Raw genomic sequence first — 21,174 nt, 5'->3', positions numbered from 1 at the left:
GAAAGGATATTTAAGTCTGGGAAGACACTGGGAATAGTAAGTGGGACAACAGTATCTGGGCACATCCCTCTTAGAAGCAATAGTAGTGTTGTTTATGGTGTTGTTGTTGCTGGTGGTGGTGGTGGTTTTTTTGCATGTTGTCTCTCCCATTAGATGATCAGCTTTTCAGAGCAGGGAATGTCTTTTGCATTTCTTTGTATGTCCAGTGCTTAGCACCATGTCTGGAACATGTTCTTGATGTTTAATTGTTCTAGTTCTTTCTGAATCAATGTGACATCAGTTGAGATTTTCTTGACAAAGATACTGGAGTGGGTGGTCATTTCCCTCTCCAGCTCGTTTTACAGATGAGGAATCTCAGACAATCAGGGTTACGTGACTTGTCCAGGGTCACATGGCTAGTAAGCATCTAAGGCAAGATTTAAACTCAAGAAGACAAGTCATCCTGACTTCAGGCCTGGTTCAGTATCCACCATACCACCTAACTGCTCTGCCTAGAATGTAGTAGATGAATAAATTATAGTTGAAGGATTAGTGTTAATTTTATTCTATTCTTAGAGAAAGGTGGAAGAAACCTGGAAAGAGGTATAAAGTATTTACCAGGTGGTATGGTAGATATTATCTGGGAGAAGAAACATGATCTTAGGAAAGTAGCTGGAGCAAGTGGCATAATTGTTCTTTTGTATAGTCTCTGAAGAGCTAGTTTGGAGGGTGGGGAAGCAACAAAAAACAATAAACAGTAGGATTTCATAATCTCTGCAGCTTACAATCAATTGTATGCTCCAATTTGAATTGAACTGAAGTCACCTGCAAAATTGTGCTTATTCTCTCATCATGCTTTCACCTAAGATAATTGGATACGTGCACTCATAATTTCCACTAAATATTTTATAGAAAAGAGAAAGCAAGCATATGAACTGGTAGTGGTGATGTTTTCACAGTTGTAGGGTTTAGTTGTTGCTGTTGTTGCTATTAAATTACTACCCATGGCCTTTTCCCATTATTTTGAAACCTCTGCTTTACTGATAAATCTTGAGAATAGCGCACTGAATACATTTAGAATTGTGCCACAGACAGTAGAAATTTGTTTGGTAGATACTTGGTCAGACCAGATGCCTTTCCAGATTCCATTTTCTCAAGTACCATAGCCACTTCTTCACATAGTATAATACAATAGTACAGAGATGTAGAATCTAAATGGGGTGGTTCTTGTCCCTTAGTTAACTTATATGGGCACTGTGAATAAATTAATTTGATTTCCTGGGATCAAGGTTTTAAAAATTGTACATAGCATTCTTTATATGAAGGAAGCAGCTAGGTGGCTCAGTGGATAGAGCACTGAGCCTGAAGGTCAAATCTGGCCTCAGACCCTCATTAGCTATGTGACCCTGGGCAAGTCACTTAATCTTTGTTTGCCTTAATCAACTGGAGGAGGAAATGGCAAACCACTCCAGTATCTTTGCCAAGAAAACCCTACATGGGGTCTTGAAGATTCAGGAATGAGTGAACAACATTATTATGTCCTTTTGTAAATATATATATATATATATATATATATATATGCCAGCATTAACTCTCTTGGGTATTCTAAGTAAAATAGACTCTGGAGGAGGAGTGGTAGGGCAGGATGGGGGATGGGGAGAGTAGGGACCAGTTTTAGACATGGTCTAAAAAGTCAATTCTCTTGTCTTATAAGGGACTGTGGGTGATACTGGGTCAAAGGTGTAAACAAGTTGGGAAGGTATCAATGAATCAATCATTCAATATGTAAACATTATTAAGCACTTATTATGTTCCAGGCTCTTTGCTGAGGACTGCAGATGCAAAAAGATATGTTCCAGAGCTGCCTGCAAAGTACAGCAAACAGAGAAGTGTGAAGCCAAACAGCTGAGGGCAGATGGCACAGATACAAATTTCATTCTAGTTCCATATTTGACTTCAGATCTTCAGAAATGGAGATGTGCATAAAAGCAAAGTACTACATGCCAAGGCATGAATTGGTCCATTGGAGCCACTTTTCTGTCACTTCCTGTTTGTTCTGGGGGGCAAAACAATTTAGCTTTAACCTATTCTTGCTAGGAGTGAAAATGCACTATTAAAAGTAAGTCTAGACTGGGGGAAGGTGAGCTAAGGGAACAAGCATTTATTAAGAGATTATTGCACTCTAAGTGCTATGCTAAATGCTTTAAAATGTTATCTCCTTTGATCCTTATAACAACCCTGCAAGGTAAGTGTTGTTATTATCCCTATTTTACAGCTAAATAGACTGAGGCAGAAGTACACTAACTAAGCGGCACACCCAGTGTCACACTGCTAGCAAGAATCAGAGGCCATATTTGTACTGACTCCAGACCTAGTACTCTAACTACTGAGACTTCTAACTAACTAGTGTGAGTGAACAGAAGAAAAAAATAATAGTCACATGGTTGAAGAAAGAGTAGTGTCCCTTGGCTCTGATTCACTCAAATTCTTATCAGATGATTTATTTTCTAAATGGCTTGCAATTTTCCTAAGTGTATTTATACTTTCCTATCTCTTGTGGGGTACCATCCAACAAACAGACATTGAAGCCATAAATTTCTGTACATTCCTTCCTTTTAAAAATCTTCTAATTAAAAAATATTGCTGACCATATGACCCAAAGGAAAGGATGAATTATTGCATTTTAGTTTTTAACATTAACTAAAGAAAAACATCTCTTCATCCCCAACAGTGTCTAGACTGGGCAACGGCTTAACCTTTTCTACCTTTTTATCAAGGTTGTTCCTCATTTTTGCCACTCCCATACACTGAGGCAGAGGGATGGGGGATAGGTCTTCATGATCTCTTCAATATTTTCATAAATCTTTTTACATATCTTCCAAATTGACTTTTCTATAACATCAAGGACAATATAACATTTTATTGATATGTGAAATCCTCTGTTACCAGCCTAAACAAATATTAAGGTTTGTTTCAAATTCCATATTAAAAATAATTACCTAGATAATTAGTTGAGAAAATAGAGAACAATATTAAGTATGAATCTTGAAATACCCTCTTACCATAAATACCTCAAGCATTTAAAAAATAGAATAAAAGGAATCTCAGATACTATCTTAACCAAACTGAGGACTAAAAAGTTGAAGTAACATGCTGAAGGTCATATAGATAGCTAGTTTGGTGACAAAACTATGATTAAAACCTGTGTTTTGAATATGATTACTTCTCATAGTATCATAGAATTTGAACTGGAAGATGGCTTATAGTCCCTCTTATCCAACTCCTTCATGTTACACATGAAGAAACTGAGTCCCAGAGAGATTAGTTGATTTGCCCAAGGCCACCTAAGCAGTGAATAACAGAAGTAGGATTTGAACTGAGCTCCTCTGACTGCAAAGCTAAGGTTTTCTTTTCCTTTTTTTTTTTTTTGTTTTGGTCCCATGTTGCCTCTCATTCTTACACTACATCAGAAGATCTCAATTATTCATTAAAATACCACTCACAGTTTTGGTCTCCCTAGTGTAATGGAGTTGTAGAGACACTGGAAGATGTCCAGAATAGATAAGTGAAAATGATAAAAGGGTTGGAAAATAGAACCTTGGAGAAAAGGTTAAAATGATGAGGATTATTTAGCTCGTACAGAAGAACACTGAGTAACAACCTAATAACTGCCTTCAAGTACCTAAAGACTTATTACATAGATGACTTGTGCTTCATTTTCAATGAATATAGAGCAAGAAGAACTTGGACTAATTTGAAGAAAGAAAAGCATAGGTTAAACAGAAGAAAGAATGCCCTGCCTTAAAGACATGTTACATTTCAGAATAAATTACCAAGGGTTTTGTTTGGCTACCCTTACTGGAGATCTGTCTTGGATAATTGGATGCAAGTCTATCTGAAAGTTTGAGTATATATATCTCATGTTGAAATGGTTTCCTTCACAGACAAATATGTGTGAATACATACACACATATGCTATGCTGTGTATGCATACACATACATATGTATGTATATCCAGCATTTAGCACAGTGCCTTGTTCATAGTATGTGCTTAATAAACTTTAATGATTGATATATGTATACATACCTATATGTACAGATGCATATATTAGAGATGCATATAAGCACTTTTTATGTGCATTTGTATACATACACATATGTATGTATATTAAAATGCCTAAATCATATCAATTCTTTCCATCTTATTCTACCACTGTGTTCCACATTCTCCCATACATCTCTGTGTACCTAGTACTTGTTTGATATTCATTCTTGTTTCATATTTGAGTATTATTCAGAAAATCTCTCTCTCTCTGCCTCACACACACACACACACACACACACCCTCCCCCATTATATCTATCAAACTATACACACATACACACATACACACACAGAGAAATGGGGGGTATACATGATATGTATCTGTATCTATATATGTGTGTATGTATGTAAACAAGATTATGGTTATGAGAATTGGACATAACTGAAAAAAATGACTGAACAGCAACAAATAAGTAATCATGTGTAATACTCAAGTACTACTCAACTACTAGTTTCAAAGAGACTAATGGAGAACATGGAACATAGTAGCGGAGTAAGATGGGAAGAACTGGTATCATTCAAGCATTCTCATGATTCCCATATCAACTAGATTGTCTCTTTAATTAACACATAGTGAGTGGAAAGGTCCCATCCCCTAAAACTAGCTCCTTTTTAGATAAAATCAAACTGTTCATGTTCTAGCAGAATGTATTTTGTGTCAATGCTCTAATCTTAAGGGACATCCAGTGCATCAAAATATTGGCACCATGAATTCAGTTTATACTATTTATATTTTCTGTATTTATATCACACATTTCTTCTTGCTGAGTTCACAGTGCTATATAGGAAAAAGTGCTATCTCATTAATTCTTGAAACACCCTTGGGTGTTAGGAGACAGAAGTGTGTTTCCATTTTGCAGATACAAAAACTGAGGCACTTAGAGAGTGGTCATTCATTAAATCTGGAGCAAAAGGAAGCATCAATTACAAATCTCCTTTGCTACTTAAATTTATCACTATTACTCATGAACTTCATTATTCTCTCAGCTCCAGTGGATCTCTCTTTAAAGACAGTAGAAAATCAGAATGTACAATAAAGATGAGAATATGGAGGGACCTGAGAATCACTTCAGCTTATTTTTACAATCAGGACACTTTATACTACCTAACATCAACTTCAGAGAAGCCTATTGTCTCCACAATACATAAGAAATAGTGTTATAGATACAAGATGCATCAGAATAAAAGAGAAATATGGTGGGAACTGATGCTGAGTACCAGCTTTATTTTCCATCTAAGAGAGTTCCTGGAATAAACGGGACGTAGGAAGACTTTCTAGGACAATCAATCAATTAGTCAAGTATTTATTATGCAGTATATGTCAGGAACTGTACAAATCACCAAGGACACAAAGAAAAAGGAAAAAAAAAACAGTCCCTGCCTTCAAATTCTTTATTATACTGACAGGTTTAATTCAATTCAGTTCAGTAAGCATTTATTAGGCACCTATATATGCAAAGTACTATATTACATTCTGAAAATGTAAAGCCAAGTCCAAAGCAATCCGGACCCTAAAGGAATTTACATTGTATTGGGTGGGGAAACAGCATGTGCACAGATATGTAATTTTAAGAGATATAGTAAGTTACTATAGCAAGACTATAGTGAGAATTTTTTGATTGGCTAGCTTTGGATCCTTAAATGGATAAAGTGCAGTTATAAATGTCACTGGAGTAGGCACTACTAGAAAATCCTCTCCAATCATTAAAACAATCACAGATAACAGCTGGGCTCTCAGTGATTCCTGATCAATTCTGTGGTAGAACTCTGCATGATGAGCCTAGGCTCCTATCACCCTTCACATGTACTCACTACACTTAGGACCTACAAGGTTATCCCTAAGGATCTTCACCTAGTTTCTTTGGAGCTTCCATTTCCAAAGTTATCATCCCAGATCTTTGAATCAACTTTGGGGATCAGAAATTATTGAAATTATTTGCAGAGTTCAGGTAAAAAGAAACCTGGAAATTCAATGATATTGTACTTGTAGCTGAAAGATTATATTTTATTCTTTGAGTAAAAAGTCAGCCTCCATAATACTGTGTTCCTAATGACTTAGGAAGAATCTAATATGGCTACATTTTTTAAAAAATGAGCAAATTATCTTTTCCCCTCATGTATAAAATGCTATTGATATGACATATAGCTACATATACATGTAGTGGTTAGTTTATTTTTTCTTCAAAATAAGAAATACTAGCTTCAATTTCCTACTTGTGACTTAGAAGTCCACCTACTTGAACAGAAGCTTTCATAACTGAGAAAATTTGGGATTCTTTTACTGATAACAATTTTCTAAAAGTCTCATTTAGTTCTCATGTCTCTGACACCTCACACAATTCCTGAAAAAGAATAGATGCTTAAAAGTCAGTCAGTCAGCAAGTATGTATCAAGCACTTATTGTGTGCCAAATACTATGCTAAAAGCTAGGAATAAAAATACAAGTAAAAAGAGAACTCTTGCCTTTAAGAAGCTTACATTCTAATGGAGAAGATGACAAAAAAGGAAGCTGAAAATTGAGGAAGGAAGGAAGTTTTGGTTCTGTTTTTGCCAGAAACCCTGAGGGGCTTTCCCTCCCAGACTGATTTTTTTGACTAGGCGAAAGAGGCCATTCTTTGCCTCATTTTATACCTGGTCTTAATCACTGAATGGGCATTGCCTCAGTCAAACTGAGACCTCCAAAAGACTTTAACTTAAAAAGGCCAAGATTTCCCACTGCATCTGGGGCCATCTCTAGTCATCCTGATCTATATCTTCCCATTGGACCCTGATGGGTCTGGAGAAGAGAATGAGGCTGGTGACTTTGCACAGCCCTGATTCACTTAAATCCAATTCACTTGCAAGTCATGACATCACCTTCCTGAGGTTGTGATCCTCTTCGAGAAAAAAGGACAAACATGGACATGGGAATGATGGCCTTTTTAAGAATTTAATTAAACTCAAAAAGTATTTGCTAAGTCCCTACTACATACCAGGTATTTTGCTAGGTCTTGGGAATATAAACACAAAGCTGAAAGCCCTTGCTTTCAGATATTATTTTTTTAAAATAAGTTTTATTGGTATCTTTACTTACTAAAATCTTGTCTCTCTTCTTCCTCCTTTCTCTGCATCCCATATAACAGCAGGTTTTATAAGTTTTTTTAAGAGAAGAAGAGAAAAATAATCACCAAAAATGATTGCATCAAAATATTTCTAAAACATATACAAAGATCCACACCTGAGAACAACCTACCTCTGCAAAAGAGTAGGAGAGAGGTGTCTTTTCATATCTTCTCCTTGGGACCATGCTTATTCTTTGTAATTTTATGACATTCAATTTCAATTATTTAATAGTTGTTATTCTTTCCATTTACTTCACTGTAATCATCGTGTACATTGTTTTATTGGCTCTTCTTACTTCACTCTGCATTTAAGCCTCTCCATCTTTCTCTATATTCATCATACTCATCATTTTTTGTAAGAAAGTAATATTCCATTGCATTTGTATATCACAAATAGTTTAACCGTTCTCGAGTTGATGGGCACATACTTTGTTTCCAGTTCTTTGATGGAGTTTATATTCTGATGTAGGAAAACAATAGATGAATAGATAAATAACTACTATATGTATGTGTGCATGCATGTGTGTGTTTATAAATTATATAATATATTATACATATATAAATGTATATGTGTATGTATATTATATATAGTCTCTCTGTGTGTCCACATGGATTAGTCCAGATGTGGCTCAAATGAAGGTGTACATAGATAGTTCTACAGCAAGGGCAACTTTAATAACTTCTAGGAAGAGTACATGAGATTGGGGCTTCTAGGCTGGTCACTTTTTAGAAAGAGGGGCATCTAACTATAATTACATTTTTTTCTTAGTATTTTACTTTATCTCTTGACAAACAGGACAGAGGATAGAAAGATGAAGTCTGTAACTAACAGACAAATTCAACATGTTCCAGATTGAGGGCCTGGGGCCAAAGGTAGACACAGAGGAGCTCAAGCACAAGATGTGAGAGGATGTGATCTCATTGGTCTGCAACTTTCTCTGCTACATAGCCTTACTGTGTCACACCCTATATTTTAAAGAAGTTGGACAGCATATGAAAATTAAGGTAGAAGAGAGACATTGGCATGTGACAGCATGAACTTCAAAATCTTGAATACAACTATTTTGAATAAGGTTTAGAGGTCCTGATGATCAGAGAAAATGTCCTCCATCTTGTTGGCCACATGTCTCAGTCATGCTAGACCTCTTTTAAAGCCTAAAACCAAAAGAACAAAGACCTCTCAACTCCATCCTCTCTGGAACTTGAACTAGAGTTAGAGGATTTTTCAGGTACAACTGATACATTTTTGTTCAAAGACATGGACACAAAAGAGGGAATATTGTATACAAGAAAAGAAAGTATACCAATAAGACTATAAAGTAGTGGATCTCAATGAAAGGAAACAATGTAAATTAATTCTGAAGAGATGTTAGAGTTCTATTGTAAAGAACTTTAAATACCAAACAAAAATTGTTATCCTAGAAGCAAAAGAAAATTATTGAAGTTCCTTGAGAAGATGAGGGACATAGAATAAAGATTTGTGATTATATATTTGCCAGATACATGCAGAATGGCTTGGAAAGGAAAGAGAATGGGGGCAAGGAACCTAATAGTAGACTATTGCAATAGTTCAGGCAAGAGATTATAAGGGTTTGAACTAGGGTAGTGGTAATGTGAGTAGAGGTGAGTTGGACAAAGTATTGCAAATAATGAAAGAAAAAATAATAGTGATTCATTGAGTAGGATGGTCTTCTCATCTTTATTATAATCTTGCCTAGCCATGTCTTCACTTTGTGTTTGTGTACTGGTGACTAATGAAAGGTCAAGACAGAGATGCATTTAACTATATATACAGCCAGGCAACAAACGTTACTTTTTGGTAAAAGATGGCATGACAGGAAGTTACTGAGGCAAAAGGTATTGTATTGAACCTGCTGACAGGCAGTCTAGGGACTTCCAGTGAATATTTGCCTAGATCTCCATAGACTGGAGAGGTTCTGGTTAGTGAATACTATCCATAGACAATTCAGAGCAACATTCAAAAAAAGCATTCACTACTAATGTCTTATTTTCTTTGATTCAGAATAGTTTTGAAATGTTTGAAGGACTGTTATTTAGAAAAAGATTAGACTTATACTGCTTGGGTCTCAACAGCAAAATTAGGAGCAGTGGGTAGGCATTGCAGAGAAACCAAAGTCAGTTTAGTGTAAATTCCAATTTCCTCACAATTAGGGCCATGAGAAAAGGAAAGGGTTGTCCTGGAAAGAACTGGTCCCTGGATGTAGAAGTTGAATGACCAGTTTTAGAGGATAGTATGGAATGGATTCTTTTCATTTTTTTTAAATCTATTCTAAGGAAATCTTGATGAGGTAGGGGCCAGTTAAGATGTCTTCCAAAATCTCTTCCAACTTTCAGGTTCTGTGATCAGAGTTGCCCTGCAATGTGTCTTATTCTACTACTATAGGTCCCAAATCATCTGCAGTCTATAGGGCCTCCAGAGATCTATTGTCTGATGGGTGGATGATTTTTATCTGTTGGGACTTGGACCTACATGGGACAGTGCTAATTTGCTTGACTGTTGTATAATATATGCACTGTTGCAACATGAGAAAGGACAGTTTTGGTGTAGGCCACCTGTCACTGTATTTTCCTGTATGTTTAAGATATATTCTTGTCCTGAGATTTGTAAAATAAACTGAGCAGAACAAAAACCAAAAATCCTACCTTTCTGTTTCTTCTCCAGTTATACAACCTCCAAAATTATAGCACATGTGGTTATTTTTATAAAAAAAAACTATTTTTGCTATTTTCCCTAGGAAAAAAGCAAATGCAGCAAAAAAATTCTTCTTGGGCTGAATACCAGTTCTTAGCTTTTTAAGAAAATACCAGAAATCATGCAAATAATTAATGATATGCTTAAATACTTAGGACCCCAAACCTTGTTATTATGTTATAGCTGCAGTAGTACATTGAATTCTTTTGTAAAGCAATGTGAATGCAGCCTGTCTCATTTCAGGGAGATAAAAGGATAGCAGTGCTCTAGTGTACTGGGTGAGGATTAAATCAAAATGCTTTCCCCATTTTGAGACTACTGTGTTAAGAGCATGCCATTAGAGACAAATCTTTTTTAGAGTTTCTTTTTTCTCTAGTAATCTTCAAAGGAATTATTCTCCATCTTTCAGTTGAGACTTCTTTCTATAAAGGATTATTACCCTCCTGCAGTCTTATAGACAACTAATATACCACAGCATGTACCCAGAATTTCCATGGAGTTAATTTTAAGGTATTCCGAAGAAGTTAGTATGAAAGATGTATTTAAGCACAACTTTAATTGATCTTAAATACAGGTTGAAATGTGGAAGAACACAGAGTTTCCATCTCTTAATTCCAAGGAATTTTAAAATTCATTTTGTGACAGAACTGTTGAGCAATTTTTTCTTGAGGTAGCGTGTTCACGTGTGAGATGCTTGAATATTTGCTAGTTATGTTCCGGGAGGGTCTAGATATCCTATCTGTATCACATTCTACAACATGGCAGAAGGATCCATATCCCTAATGTTAGTGCTAATTGATTGCTTGACTTTCAGTCTATTACTGGTTGAAATAAATATAGTGAGTTGGTCTAACTTATGCCCCTATTTCAATCTTCTCTTTTTCTTGATCTAGCCTTTTTTGTTGTTGTTGTTGTTCAGTCATATCTGACCCTTCAGAATGTCATTTGGGGTTTTCTTGGCAATGATACTATAATGATTTACCATTTCCTTCTCCAGCTGATTTTTCAGATGAGGAAACTGAAGCCAACAGAGTTAAGTGATTTGCCCAGGATTGCATAGCTAGTAAGTGTCTGAGGCCAGCTTTGAGCTCATGAAGATGAGTCATCCTGATTTTAAGCCCAGTTCTCTATCCCCTGCAATACCTAGCTGCTCTTTACACAGGTACCAAAGTGAGATTCCTAAAGCACTAGTATGACCATGTTATTCCCCTGCTCAAAAATACTATGGTGATTCCCTATTATCTCCAGAATAATGTGCAAACTTCTCTTTTTGTCATTCAAAATCCATCACAAACTGGTCCCAATCTATCTTTCTAGGCTTTAAATTACACCCACATTACACATTCTAGGGGCTAGCCAAATTGTTTTCCTTAATATTCATTATAAGGGCAGCTAAGTGGAACCTTGGATAGAGTGCTGGGCCTGGAGGCAGGAAGATCAGAGTTCAAATCCAGTCTCAGGCAATTATTAGCTGTGTGACTATGGGCAAATCATTTAATCCTGTTCAGCTCATCTGTAAAATGAGCTAGGGAAGGAAATGGCAAACCACTCTAGTATCTTTGCCAAGAAAATCCAGAAGGGTGTCGCAAAGAGTCAGATATGTGAAAAACAACTAAACAACAACAAATATCTGTTATACAAAACATCCCATCTCGTGTCTCTGAGACATCACACAGGCTGTCACCCATGCCTGGACAACGCTCACTTCTTATTTTTCCTCTTAGAAACCCTAGCTTCCTTCAAAGCTTAGTTAAAATTCCATAACCATAAGAGGTCTTTCCTTTCACTTTTTCCTGTTTCCTACCTAGGTTCTAATGAGTTCCCATCAATTATTCTGGATTTACTTTGTACTTATAAACATATATCATACATAAATGTACATAAGTTTATATATATATATACATATATATGTATATGTATATTAAAGATAATGCTATGCCTTTAATGACTTTAAACTCATTACATCTCTCATGATAGCACCCAGACCATTCTAAAGCATTTCTCTTGCCTGGAATTTCCCTTCTCCTCCCCTCAAAACTCCTCTCCATACATACTTTCCTCTTTTTCATCCCAAAACTGAAGTAAAACATATTTCTAATTAGAATTGATGGAGGGTCATATCAACATTGGTAGTAGAAAAATCCTTGCACATTCCATCATTTCCCTTCTTAAATATCTCACTGAGGTCAACCTAACATTTAGTCAAATATTATCCTTCTTTCCCAATGGAGGTAGCCTATTCCTCAGGTACTCACATTAATGATCTGAGAGTTTTCCTTCTTTTTGCTTCACATTTTTTCTATTCCTAATTGGATTGGACTTTGCAGCATTTAGGAAGGCTAGGAGTTAGCAATATACAAATACCTTAAAATTCTTTACAGTGAAGATATATTGGTTTCCTCAAAGTTTCACTTAACATTTTATTTTGTCAATATTTATTGACTTTTTAAAACATATGCATCTGTGTATATGTATGTATGTCATATATATATATATATATATATATAGAGAGAGAGAGAGAGAGAGAGAGAGAGAGAAGGGGTGGGAAAGGAAGTTGGATGATGAAACATATGACAAAAATCATTATAGAAGAGAGAAACTATGGGGTGTATGTACAATATGGTTATTTTGTGGATGGACTGAGATGGAGCCATTAAATGATTTTTCATAGCATTAAGTAGACTCTTATAACAAAACCTGTCTCTCTATTTCTATCTTTCAGTCTCTGTTTCTACATTTCTTTCTCGTATATCTCTGTCTCTGTCTGCCTCTTCTGTCTCTCTGTGTCTCTTTGCCTTTCTTTCTGTGACTCTCTCTGTGTCTCTGTCTGGCTCTACCTTTGCCTCTCTGTCTCTCCCTTCTTGCTATCTTCACATCTTCAATATAATTATACTCTGATCTAGCCTGGACTCTCTATGAGGACCGAATCCATAAATGATCCTTCTGTGAAACTCCCACAGTGATGCACATGTAATAAAATCACAGAATCAAAGAATTTCCAAGCTGGAGGAGATCTTAGAGTTTACCTTTTCCAATCTCCATCTCTGGCCCCATTTAATTTGGAAAATGGTGATACTGAGGTTCAGATTGATTCAGTGATTTGTCTCTAGTCCTGCAGCTTGGAACTTGTGGCTAAGATAATAATTTCTTTACTTTCAGGCCTTTGTTTCAGTTGAGACTCAATATTAATTGAATCAATGAATGAATGAACTCAAATACTGATTGTTGAGAATAGCTCAAGTTATGATCAGTGGTTTATTACTGTCTTTCAGAGGCACTTGATGTAGTGGAAAGAACAGTAATGTATGTCAGAAAAAATTGTGCTTGAAACCTCTGATACTAGCAGTCATTTCACATAACTAGGTCTCAGTTTCCTTATCTGTAAAATAGGGTTAATGATACCTGCATGACCTACTTCACATTCTAGCTATGAGAAAAGAACTTCATAAACTGTGTTACAGCAATGTACTAAGTGAGCTATTTTTATTCTTCCATATCTTCCTCCACCTTTCTATTGTAGAAATCTAATACTTGTCACTCTCCTTTAATTTCCTTGGAAAAAGTACATGACAAACCCCTCATTCCAAATTTTACCGTTTTCTTCTCCATTATCCTAAAGTTAATAGGTCTTTCCTCTTCGAAAACATCTATAAGCAAATTACTGAGAGACCTCCCTTCCAAAATACTTTCTGTATTTCTATGCCTATTCTCCCAGAATCTATTCCAATCGAGAAGTACTAGGGCAAGGGTGGGGAATCTATGGCCTAGAGGTCACGTGTTGCTTTCTAGGTTATAGAGTGCGGTCTTTTGACTGAGTCTAAGTTTTATAGGACAAATCTATTAATTAAGGGTATTTGTTCTGTGAAGTCTGGATTCAGTCAAAGGGCCACATTTGAGGACTTAGAGGGCCACAGATTCCCCACCTCTGCCCATACCGCCAAAAGCACTAGAATGGAAATCAGGGAACCTGGGTTCCAGTCCTGAATCCTCTCTGTGACCTTGGTGAAAGAGACTTAAGCTCTCTGAGCTAGAGACTCTTCATATATAAAATCCAGCTAATTCTTTTCAGTGTAAAATAAAATGATATAGAGAAAGTGGAATCTAAATCTATGATCCTATTAAGTGCTAGATGAATGTGCCATTATTGCTCTAACCTTGCCATCTATGTTTTCCTTTTCATCTAGTTCATCTATCTGAAAAATGAAAAACACATAGAACCATATTATTTGAGTTGACAGGGCCCTCAGAAGCCATCTAGTCCAAATTTGTGTGATCTCCCTATCATGCTATTTGTCTCCACTCAAGCTATCATGCCCATCTTCCCTACGCAGTCCCTACTAGAAGTTTGAACTCTATCCTTAGAATGTGAGACTCTTCAAGTGAGTGATCTTGACCAAGATTAAGCCTCCGTATCACTTTATGGCAGGCTCCATAATATGCTTCCTTCTCCCTCACCTTTTCCAGCTCCCATTTGTAGTTCATCTTCCATCACTGGAATGTGAATTCCTTGAGGGTAGGGATTATCATTCTTGCCTATATTTATATCCCTAACAAGTAGCATAATACCTGACACATGGTAATTGTGTAATAAATTCTCCATCAGTCAGTCTCTCTCTCTCTCTCTCTCTCTCTCTCTCTTCCTCCCTCCCTCCTTCCACTACATACCTGACAATTTTACCTATACCCCATCACTGATTCTGAAAAAAATAATTCAGGGCAACTCCTGGGGTTTTTGGCAATATAGTCAGGAAATATTTAAAACCTACATACAAACCCTCCAACAACAATCTCTTAACCCAAGGAAGTGAAAAAATCATAGAACTAGTAGGGATTTTTAGAGATTATCTAGTCCAAAAATCTCAAATTACAGAGGTAGCAACTGAGACTAAGGGAGAAGATGGGGATTTTGCCAAGGCCAAATCTATACAACTTCTTTTAAAAATGTCTAATATGGGGGCAGCTAGGTGATGCAGTGGCCCTGGAGTCAGGAGGACTTGAGTTCAAAACCGGACTCAGACCAAACACTTGACACTTACTAGCTGTGTGACCCTGGGCAAGTCACTTAACCCCAATTACCTAAAAAAGAAAAAATAAATAAATAAATGTCTAATATGACGGAGAGTATTAATGGTGTCCAAATATTCAAATATAGAATTTGCATTATCTAAATATTTGACAGTGCCTTACACATAGCAAGTACTTGATAAATGCTGTTTGTTGAATACATGTTTGTTGAATTATGTAAATGTGCTACAGTGCCTTGCAGATAGTAGGTACTTAATAAATGTTTGTTGAATCTTTAACAGTGGTGTTATAATCATTTGGGGAATTCCAGTAGGAGAAACTCTTGCCTCATTTTGTTCTTAAGTTTTCTGGTTAGATCTAGATGCTAGGAGAGGGAAAGAGCTGGAGTCCTGGGCTTCTATGTGCAGTGAATGGTGGTGAATCTGAAACTGACTAGCTGGTGAGGAGGGGTGAGGGTACTTGAATGGCATGGGAATAGGACATAGTTTGGCCCTGGTGTGGGATATAAGACTAAGTGGGCTATGGGATAGTGGTCCATTTGCAATGATAAGGCATTTGAGATGAAATGCCAGTGTGAAACTAGGGCTTTTTTAAAATTTTATGAGGATGGTCTAGCTTGTCCATTGAATTGAAGTGGACAAATATTTTTAGATCTTTAGAGCATGGCACAACATGGCTTTGTGGAGATAAAGCTATCTTTTCATCAAGGATAAAATGAATTCAAGTCCCAACTCTGACACAAGCAAGTTATGTGGCACTGGAAATGTTACTTAACCTTTAAGTGTCTCAGGGAACTCTGACTCTAAGTTACAGAGAAGGTGTCCACTGGCCTTAGAGAAAGAAATTTCCTCACCTGGTAATTCCCTAGCCCAATGAAATCACAGGTCCCTTGAGTTTTATCTAATAAAAAAACAAGTTTGACTTGGAAGCAGGAAACCTTGGCTCAGTTCTGTCCAGGTCACTTCACCTTTCCCTGCCCTAATTTCTTCATTTTAAAAATGGGTAATATTTCTGGCAATACCTCCCAGGGTTGTGTGGGGAGTATACTGGAAATTGAGTTATTATTGCTGCTGTTATTATGTTCAAGGCATCTGGCTAGGTGCTGAGGGACATATAATGATGAACAAAACATGGTCCTTTTCTCAAGGAATTCAAAATCTGACGTGAGAAATAAGACATAAAAAGACTAATGATGCAGTTTGGGTTGGATGAAACAGCTCTGGGTAGAAAACAAAGTCTCTGCTTCTATTCTCAGCTTCCTCTTGGAAAGCTAGTTTATGCTTCAGGAACGAAAAGGTAAGGTGGAAGCTTAAATAATAAAGCAAAAGGCAAGCTGAGCCCACTAACCATGATTTTGAAAACAGATTTCCATATCCCTGCCCAAACATTTCTTTCTTATAGATATGAATTTTATGGTCCTTTTTCTTGGCCTCAGAGGTTCAGTAGGTGTCAAAGGGCCAACTGGCTATACCAGTACCAGTTACTTAAACTTTATAGACTTTGACTTAGACCAAAAGAGGAAAAAAAATCACTGTACATTACAGAGGAAAAGCAGTAGTAAAGACGCTATGTTATCTTCATGTGCCATGCCTAGGTTTTCAGTGATGTTGAAGAAATGAATATTCCATGGGTTGGACTATATGACCTCTAAGATTACTTCCAGATTCTATGAATCCACTGTATGGACGGCAGATAGGGAGAATATAGATAACCGTTCCCCATCTTTTGTTTTAGGATGGGTCTTAGGTGTAGGGTTCAAGTTCAACTTTGGATTAATTTGGCCAAGAGTCAGCAGTGGATATTGGTGAAACGGACGGGGCTATGGTGAGGACCTCAGTACCAAGTGCGTGAGGACAGGATGTCTTTAGGACCAGGGGGAGCCGCCTTTTCCCAGTGCAGGGCGGTAAATTCCTGTCAACCTAGTCTGAGATCTGTTTTTCCTCCTGCTTCTGCCGCCCTCATATTTCCAGCCACCCGTTTTGCATTTCTGCCTTAAAGCTCACGCTTTGGGCTGGCGGCTAGCGGGTGTCAGGAGCGCCACAGGGTGGGGAGGCAGCAGCAGCGGCAGCGGCCCTACTGACCTGCCAGCTCCCCGGTCGCTGCGGAGCCAAAGTTGGCTGCCGTTGTAGTGCAGGGGTTGGGGTTGCTTTTGCTTCCTTCTCCCTCTTTCTCCTCCACCTCCTGGGGAGCCGGACAACTGTCCTTTCAGGCACACACGTTACAATGCTCTCTGAGCCTAGAGGCGCACACAGCAGCCATCCCTCGCGCTAGCCACCGGCTGGGCTCCAAGCTCCTTGATTCTGAACCCACCCTCCCTTCCCTGTGAGCTTGGAGAGGGAGGGTTCTTTTCGCTCCACCTCTCTAGGAGCCCCACACTAGCTTCTTCCCCGCCTCTTCCTTCGCCCCTCTCTGGGGTTCCCAGAGCCTGCGAAGCTGCTGCCCCGCGCCCGGGGCTCCCTGTGGCGCTCGGGGCGGCGCAGGGCTCCGGGTGCGGGTAAAGAAACCAGAGAGGGGCGGCCGCTGCCTTTCCAGAGAGCCGGCTTAGAGCTCGCGTGGGAGACCAGAAGAGCGGGGTTTCGCACTGACCTGCGCGCCCCGGCTTACTGTAGGGGAGCGGCGTCGACGAGGTTCTGCTTTCTGCCTGCTCTTCCGCTGATTGCCCTGGGGTGCAGCTTCTGGGTCACCTTGTTCCTGGTAGGTAAGTCCCCCCCTTCCCACCCCCGCATTTGCCGCACGGGTCTGTGGATGCGAAGATGGGCGGGTGGAAGGGAGGAATCGGGGAGTGATGCTCAGAGAGGGCGGGGGATACACAGACCCATTGCTTGCCCTGCCCTCCTCCCTACCTGAGAGCCTCCGACTGGCGGGATAAAAAGCGTGCCCAGTGACTGGACTAGCCTTACTAGGTCGGAGGGGGTAAACACTGAGCTGAGTCCGGGATTGTGCGCGCCAGGTCTGAGGGGAAAGAACTGTGCTTGTGGCGTCTGGGTAAGTGCAGATTGTCGTGATTAAAAAGTGGGGAGGCTCAGCGGTGGTCAACCCCCTACACAGGTCGCCAGATCCCCACATAGGGTACTGCCAGCGTGTTATAAACAGAGCCAGGGGCCGGAGGTGGTGATGAAGTCTCAGCGCTGCAGCCTGGCACCCCACCAAGCATCCTGGGAGAGCTCTGGGAACTGGGTGATTTTGTTCCCCTTGAGTATTCCGGTCAGATCGAGACCTTAGGAGAGAAAGAGAGGTGGAGTCCTGCTCTGTTAGGTGTAGTGGGTAGTGGTGGGTCTGAAATTGACTAGCTGGGAGGCTGGGAGGTGGGGTTTGAGGGTACTTGAATGGGTCATGGGTCATGGGTCATGGGTCGGGGGTGGGAAGTAGTTTGAGATTGCCAATGGATATAAGACTAAATGGGACAGTAGAGAGTAGAATGTAGCTAGATGTGCTGAGCCAGACTCTGTAAGAGATGGTGGAGAGAGAGTGAGAGTAAACTAGGACAGGGCAGAGAAAGGAACCAAGACTGGGGCAGCAGAGAAATGAATATGAGGAAGGGTAACAGGACTGGGGATTTCTAACTGGCACCTGGGGCCAGAGAGTCTCCGGTTGCCAGATCAGTCCTGTATCCCACCCACGGGTAGAGCAGACTGGCAGCTTGCCCTTCGTGCAGCGCCAGGAGCCAGGCTTGTTAGGAGCTGTCCTGATCTTAGGAGCTCCTGGGAACTGCAAACCATTGAAGACACTTTGAGTGAACACTCACTGGCTGCGCTGCATCAGCCCCTGCGCTCCAGGGTCCACCTGTGCCTATACCTGTACTGAGTACTGCTTTAAAAAAAAAAGTTCCTAATCCATCTCTTACTTTGTCTCTCTGGCTTGTATTTGTACAGGTTTAATTGGGACGTTTAAATCTAGAGGTTGTCCAGAGATAAGCTTGTAGTGAAGGTGAAGAGAGAGGTAGAGATTTTGCCGGACTATGTCAGACATACTCTGGCCAGGTTATTTTCTTGAACATACCTCACTCTGAGCCAGTTTAAATACCGGAATTCCAGTTGAAATGCTCTTCCTTCCTTTTCTGAACTGTAATGACGATAAGTTTCTTTGGCTTACACAATGTCTTTTTTTTCTCCCTATATTGATATATCCCTTAGATATTTGATGACTTTCAATGGAGCAGAACAAGGACATGTGTGTGTCTGTGTGTGTCTGTGTCTGTTTGTGTGTTTTGGGGGGAAAGCTCGGGAGGAAGGGGAGTTCAATTTACCAATGTTCCTAAGTCTAGCTTTGAAGCCTGTTAGTCAAATCAAAGAGTACGTAGCTATCCACCTCTTCTGCATACGTTTTGGTCAGAACCTGTGAACTGGGGATTGCTGCGTCTTAGCAAACCTGCAGATCTGTGAGATGAACAAAACAGAACAAGTTTTATTTTTCTTCCAAGATAAGATTCCCTGTACAGGGCAGTGAGCCTTGGACATGATTTCTACCAAAGGGTCATTGTCTGTTGATGCTTCCTTGTAAGGCCAGGTGCATAAATAATCTGCAGAGGTGGCAATATGTCGATGCATATTAATTAGAAAAAGGCATTGGAGAAGAAAGGAGCTATAGCTAAATTCCTGGAGCAGGACTGAAAATAGGGTGTCCAGAGAACTGTTTCTGAATGCTTAATTGAGAGAGAATTTCAAGAAGATTTAGTATCTGTGGAATGGTCTGTCCTATATAGGTTTCCCCTCTACATATCCTTTCAAAAATGCAGTTTTGGATGTTTGTTGGTTGTGTTTTTTCTCCTTACCACTACCTGGAAATAAATCAGAGAGGTGATGAGTGCAGTGCTAGGGGAAGGAAAAGAAATGATGTGATCATTTCAAAAGGTTTCTTTAAAGTATACTGGTTTAAATCAAAAGGAAGAAAACAATGTAATCCTCAATTCATATTTTGGTAAAGAAAAAGACGTACATTTCCTTGAAATAGAGAAAATGGGGAAATGATGATTTAAATAAATGTGGGAGGAGAGGAGAGAGACAGACAGTGAGAGACAGAGATAGAGGCAAAGAAAAAGATAGAAATGGAGAGAGAGACAGAGAGACATAATGGGGGGGGGTGGAGATAAAGACAGATAGATAGACAAACACTTGGATCCAAAAGAAAGAATGCACAAGTGAGCAGTGATAGGCAAGTGATAGGAAAAGGAATAAAGTAGAGAAAACTAACAATAATCCATGCTGCTCTTCAAAGGGATTAAAATCCAATTCAGAAATCATCAGAGACTAATCTCTCCAACATTGAGCATTAACATCAATTAAAAAGTGTTTTGCTAGGCTTAAAACTAATGAGGAAGATTCTCTACCTAGTCCTTTCTAGGGAGTTGTTGTAATAGTTTGCCCAGCATGAGGCTACTCTGTGTGTGTGTGTGTGTGTGTGTGTGTGTGTGTCTGTCTGCCTGTCTCTCTCTCTCTCTGTCTCTGTCTGTCTGTCTGTCTGTCTGTCTCTGGCTGTCTGTCTCTCTCTCTCTCTGTCTCTCTCTCTCTCCCCCCACCCCGGTCTGGTCTTCTTTCTGAGGAGGAAATCTTTGTTCTTGTGATTCTGAGATTTCAAGCTTGTTTTTGAGAACTGTAGTTTTTCATTTAGAAATGCTTGATGTTTATATACAAAAAACAAAAAACACTTTGCAGTGTGACTTTTGAGTGTCATTTTGCTTGCCCATATTTAATTTTGAATATGGTTTCTATTATCTTGAAAATGACTGCTAATGTATTAAAATTTCTGTGAAGTCAGTGTGAAAACCTCCACCTTCTCGTTAATACAGATGTTACTTTTTACGTAGGTTAAATGTATTCTTAAAAGTTGTCAATCACATTTTTGGGGGCATGGATCTAATCATATTTTAAATGTAACATTTAAAGAAACCACCAGAGAACCATTTATATGTTTAATGATCACCTTTAATTTAACAGTAAGTTCAACTTTTATGATGTCTGAATTTCTTATGTGATTTTTCTATGTCAAAGCCCTGGTCCCCCACTTACACCTAATACACACACTCTTGCTCATTGAATGTTGTCCAATAAACTCTTTCATAAAGCCCTGCTCTAGTGTGATTCCTCATTCTTTGGGTTCCGCAGTATAAGAAGGTTCCAACTTTTAAGTAGTGAGCTCCTGGAGATAGATAGATGATACATACATACATACTATAGCAATTATAGAGATATTGATAGATATGAGGAAAAAAGAAAGAAAGAAAGAAAGAAAGAAAGAAAGAAAGAAAGAAAGAAA

At 38.8% G+C, this 21,174-nt stretch overlaps 1 protein-coding gene and 1 pseudogene across 2 annotated transcripts in view; both read left to right on the top strand.

The window, feature by feature from the left end:
• The first annotated feature begins 8,027 nt into the window (after window positions 1–8,027).
• LOC114037011 lies at window positions 8,028–8,181 on the top strand (annotated as a pseudogene).
• A 9,290-nt stretch (window positions 8,182–17,471) lies between these two features.
• Window positions 17,472–21,174, top strand: part of SYNDIG1 (synapse differentiation inducing 1) — a 287,258-nt gene continuing 283,555 nt past the window's right edge. Inside the window, exon 1 of one of the 2 annotated variants that reach the window (XM_027853942.1) lies at window positions 17,472–17,616. The gene's annotated coding sequence lies outside the window, so the exon portion shown is untranslated. Of the gene's footprint in view, window positions 17,621–21,174 lie in introns of both variants that reach the window. The other variant, XM_027853943.1, reaches the window with a different exon arrangement.

This window comes from Vombatus ursinus, unplaced genomic scaffold, assembly GCF_900497805.2.
Source record: "Vombatus ursinus unplaced genomic scaffold, bare-nosed wombat genome assembly UNPS02010219.1, whole genome shotgun sequence".
Taxonomy (NCBI): Eukaryota; Metazoa; Chordata; class Mammalia; order Diprotodontia; family Vombatidae; genus Vombatus; species Vombatus ursinus.
This window is presented reverse-complemented; position numbering and strand designations above follow the sequence as displayed.